The 5,000-nt window shown below is 57.2% G+C and overlaps 2 non-coding genes and 1 pseudogene across 2 annotated transcripts; all 3 read left to right on the top strand.

Moving 5' to 3' along the window:
- The first annotated feature begins 2,131 nt into the window (after window positions 1-2,131).
- LOC124774151 lies at window positions 2,132-4,040 on the top strand. The gene has a single exon (XR_007015144.1). It is a non-coding gene; the product is annotated as a small subunit ribosomal RNA (ribosomal RNA).
- Window positions 4,041-4,392: 352 nt separating this feature from the next.
- Window positions 4,393-4,547, top strand: LOC124774046. The gene has a single exon (XR_007015042.1). It is a non-coding gene; the product is annotated as a 5.8S ribosomal RNA (ribosomal RNA).
- A 188-nt stretch (window positions 4,548-4,735) lies between these two features.
- Window positions 4,736-5,000, top strand: part of LOC124774298 — a 4,222-nt pseudogene continuing 3,957 nt past the window's right edge.

Here is a 5,000-nt window from a genome sequence, read left to right as displayed (position 1 = left end):
CCTAACCCATGTTGTCCCCTAACCTAACCCATGTTGTCCCCTAACCTAACCCATGTTGTGCCCTAACGTAACCCATGTTGTGCCCTAACGTAACCCACGTTGTGCCCTAACGTAACCCACGTTGTGCCTTAACGTAACCCACGTTGTGCCTTAACGTAACCCACGTTGTGCCTTAACGTAACCCACGTTGTGCCTTAACGTCACCCACGTTGTGCCTTAACGTCACCCACGTTGTGCCTTAACGTAACCCACGTTGTGCCTTAACGTAACCCACGTTGTGCCTTAACGTAACCCACGTTGTCCGCTAACGTAACCCACGTTGTCGCCTAAACCTGCTCTGTAATTGTTATACGACTCGTTCAATTAGTGTAGTGTTGCCCACCCGCAACCCTCGCAATATAGTTCGCTACTCGCACTGCCCGCTCCCCTGTGTATCGCTTCATGTTAAACACCTTGCAAGTCTTGCTGACTTTCCACATGCTCCTGCTGTACACTGTTATGTGGATGGCAGCAGGACGTACATGCCGCCCCCCCCCCCCCACCCCTCCCCACGTCCCCACCTTGCCCCCTGCCTTCGCAAGCTGGTTGGTGAGAAGTTTGCATGTTCAATGCCCTTCGCATGCGACGTACTCAGGCTACGTTGTGGTGCGGCCTGTGTCAACTGTCCGCTGATGTCGTACGCATAAACCACAATCTGTACTGCACATTCGTCCTTATGTACTGAATGATACATCGTGGCACATGTGTGACCGTACAACGACTGCGCCCAAAAACGGCGGACCATACAGTGCAAATATTGTGCACGCAGCTACGTGTCGTCTCCCTATGAGAGCTGGATTGCAGTGTGGTACGCCATAGAGACGTGTGGGAGGAACGGACGCCGTGGATGGCGATCAGCATGAGCTGTGTGTTGATGTATTCGGACCTAGTCGTCTCTCCTCAAACACCGTGATAGCATGGTGCACCGCGTTCCATATCTGCGACATGCTACAGAGGCCGGTTGACAGTCGTTCGAGCAATGGACATCGCATACGTACGGGGGCCACCTTCCACGTATTGTCTAGGCGTGCACATTTTGTTGCGTGTATGTGGGCAGACGTAGTGTGGCGTGACACCTGACACAGGCATGCAATAATCGTTGAAGTTGCTAATGGCGATGGACGCCTACGTTTGCTGGTGAAGTTACGCAAATGAAGAAATGGTAACCCGTTGTGGTGCGGTTGTTCTCGCTAGGGGTGAATCGGTGATGGCGACGATAGGTTGAGGTACTAACCGGTTGTTCCAGCGATACCCACCATGCCGATGAAACTGAACGGCATCTGGGTGTGAAGCGATACGCGGCGGTGGCTGGGTGGGACCGTCCCCGGCCGGTGAGGGGGCGCCTCCCGGCGTGCTGGCCGCGCGGTGCGTGGGCGCACGCGCTACAGCCGGCTGGTGGGGGCGGCCAGTGGCAGGCGCGCCGGCCGACGGACGCGGCAGGCGTCGCAGCTGCGCGCCGGCGCACCCTGCGCGCGGCGCCGTGCGGCCAAAGTAGGTCCTCGCGGGCCCGGTGCGAAGCGCGGTGGACATCTTCAGTGTGCTGGTCCGATTGAGGACTGTGTGCGTTGAGGATGCGCCGCCGCCCGGCGCTCGGCGCCGCGACGCCGTCTGCTGCTCGGTCGCCCCAGCGGTTCTCGCTGGTGGTTTGTATCGCAGCTGTGCGGATGTGTTGGCGCGTGCGCTGTGCTGGGAGAGTTCGCTTCGGCACCCAAGTGGGGCTTTTGTCCTTCTGTGGCGCTGGCGTTGGAGCTGCCGGTCACCGTAGGTGGCGCGTGTTGTCTCCCGCCGGCAATGCCACGACAGCACGCTCCCGGGCCTCTGTCGGCAGCGGCAAGCTCAGTTGGGAGCACGGGTGGTCGCACCGAAAGCGTCTACTCGCCTAACTCCGGGCGATTGCGCCTCTCTCGAACCCGACCAAGTACTTGGGACGGCGCTGCGCGCCGCCGGGACCTGAGAGGGTTTCGAGGTGTATTGTGCAGGGGAGCTCAGCCTCCTCCTGTTTGCAGAATGATTGAGCGGACGCTTGCGTGTTCGCGCGGGCCCCCGGGACACACTCCCGGGCGGCCGGCTGCTCAGCTCTAGTTGACGCAGCTCCCTGGTTGATCCTGCCAGTAGTCATATGCTTGTCTCAAAGATTAAGCCATGCATGTCTCAGTACAAGCCGCATTAAGGTGAAACCGCGAATGGCTCATTAAATCAGTTATGGTTCCTTAGATCGTACCCACGTTACTTGGATAACTGTGGTAATTCTAGAGCTAATACATGCAAACAGAGTCCCGACCAGAGATGGAAGGGACGCTTTTATTAGATCAAAACCAATCGGTCGGCTCGTCCGGTCCGTTTGCCTTGGTGACTCTGAATAACTTTGGGCTGATCGCACGGTCCTCGTACCGGCGACGCATCTTTCAAATGTCTGCCTTATCAACTGTCGATGGTAGGTTCTGCGCCTACCATGGTTGTAACGGGTAACGGGGAATCAGGGTTCGATTCCGGAGAGGGAGCCTGAGAAACGGCTACCACATCCAAGGAAGGCAGCAGGCGCGCAAATTACCCACTCCCGGCACGGGGAGGTAGTGACGAAAAATAACGATACGGGACTCATCCGAGGCCCCGTAATCGGAATGAGTACACTTTAAATCCTTTAACGAGTATCTATTGGAGGGCAAGTCTGGTGCCAGCAGCCGCGGTAATTCCAGCTCCAATAGCGTATATTAAAGTTGTTGCGGTTAAAAAGCTCGTAGTTGGATTTGTGTCCCACGCTGTTGGTTCACCGCCCGTCGGTGTTTAACTGGCATGTATCGTGGGACGTCCTGCCGGTGGGGCGAGCCGAAGGCGTGCGACCGCCCCGTACGTGCTCGTGCTTCCCGAGGCGGACCCCGTTGAAATCCTACCAGGGTGCTCTTTATTGAGTGTCTCGGTGGGCCGGCACGTTTACTTTGAACAAATTAGAGTGCTTAAAGCAGGCAAGCCCGCCTGAATACTGTGTGCATGGAATAATGGAATAGGACCTCGGTTCTATTTTGTTGGTTTTCGGAACCCGAGGTAATGATTAATAGGGACAGGCGGGGGCATTCGTATTGCGACGTTAGAGGTGAAATTCTTGGATCGTCGCAAGACGAACAGAAGCGAAAGCATTTGCCAAGTATGTTTTCATTAATCAAGAACGAAAGTTAGAGGTTCGAAGGCGATCAGATACCGCCCTAGTTCTAACCATAAACGATGCCAGCCAGCGATCCGCCGCAGTTCCTCCGATGACTCGGCGGGCAGCCTCCGGGAAACCAAAGCTTTTGGGTTCCGGGGGAAGTATGGTTGCAAAGCTGAAACTTAAAGGAATTGACGGAAGGGCACCACCAGGAGTGGAGCCTGCGGCTTAATTTGACTCAACACGGGAAACCTCACCAGGCCCGGACACCGGAAGGATTGACAGATTGATAGCTCTTTCTTGATTCGGTGGGTGGTGGTGCATGGCCGTTCTTAGTTGGTGGAGCGATTTGTCTGGTTAATTCCGATAACGAACGAGACTCTAGCCTGCTAACTAGTCGCGTGACATCCTTCGTGCTGTCAGCGATTACTTTTCTTCTTAGAGGGACAGGCGGCTTCTAGCCGCACGAGATTGAGCAATAACAGGTCTGTGATGCCCTTAGATGTTCTGGGCCGCACGCGCGCTACACTGAAGGAATCAGCGTGTCTTCCTAGGCCGAAAGGTCGGGGTAACCCGCTGAACCTCCTTCGTGCTAGGGATTGGGGCTTGCAATTGTTCCCCATGAACGAGGAATTCCCAGTAAGCGCGAGTCATAAGCTCGCGTTGATTACGTCCCTGCCCTTTGTACACACCGCCCGTCGCTACTACCGATTGAATGATTTAGTGAGGTCTTCGGACTGGTACGCGGCATTGACTCTGTCGTTGCCGATGCTACCGGAAAGATGACCAAACTTGATCATTTAGAGGAAGTAAAAGTCGTAACAAGGTTTCCGTAGGTGAACCTGCGGAAGGATCATTACCGACTAGACTGCATGTCTTTCGATGTGCGTGTCGTGTCGCGCAACACGCTACCTGTACGGCTCGCCGTAGCCGTGCGCCGCGTGCGGAACCACGCGTGCCTCTCAAAACTAGCGGCAATGTTGTGTGGTACGAGCGCTGAAGCGCTGGAGCGGCTGGCCTGCGGCACCTGGCGCCTGGCGCCGGTTTTGAATGACTTTCGCCCGAGTGCCTGTCCGCTCCGGTGTGGAGCCGTACGACGCCCGTCGGCCGTGAGGCCGTTGGACACAGAACGCTGGAACAGGGGCCGCCACACGCCTCACTCCCGCCTATGCGACCGTCTCGAAAGAGACGGCGGAAACTTGAGAAAAGATCACCCAGGACGGTGGATCACTCGGCTCGTGGGTCGATGAAGAACGCAGCAAATTGCGCGTCGACATGTGAACTGCAGGACACATGAACATCGACGTTTCGAACGCACATTGCGGTCCATGGATTCCGTTCCCGGGCCACGTCTGGCTGAGGGTCGGCTACGTATACTGAAGCGCGCGGCGTTTGCCCCGCTTCGCAGACCTGGGAGTGTCGCGGCCGCCTGTGGGGCCGGCCGCGTCTCCTCAAACGTGCGATGCGCGCCCGTCGCCTGGCGGTTCGCATACCGGTACTTTCTCGGTAGCGTGCACAGCCGGCTGGCGGTGTGGCGTGCGACACCTCGTACAACGACCTCAGAGCAGGCGAGACTACCCGCTGAATTTAAGCATATTACTAAGCGGAGGAAAAGAAACTAACAAGGATTCCCCCAGTAGCGGCGAGCGAACAGGGAAGAGTCCAGCACCGAACCCCGCAGGCTGCCGCCTGTCGTGGCATGTGGTGTTTGGGAGGGTCCACTACCCCGACGCCTCGCGCCGAGCCCAAGTCCAACTTGAATGAGGCCACGGCCCGTAGAGGGTGCCAGGCCCGTAGCGGCCGGTGCGAGCGTCGGCGG

Source organism: Schistocerca piceifrons, unplaced genomic scaffold (assembly GCF_021461385.2).
Source record: "Schistocerca piceifrons isolate TAMUIC-IGC-003096 unplaced genomic scaffold, iqSchPice1.1 HiC_scaffold_961, whole genome shotgun sequence".
NCBI lineage: Eukaryota > Metazoa > Arthropoda > Insecta > Orthoptera > Acrididae > Schistocerca > Schistocerca piceifrons.
The sequence above is the reverse complement of the archived record's forward strand: the minus strand, read 5'-3'. Positions and strand labels throughout refer to the sequence as shown.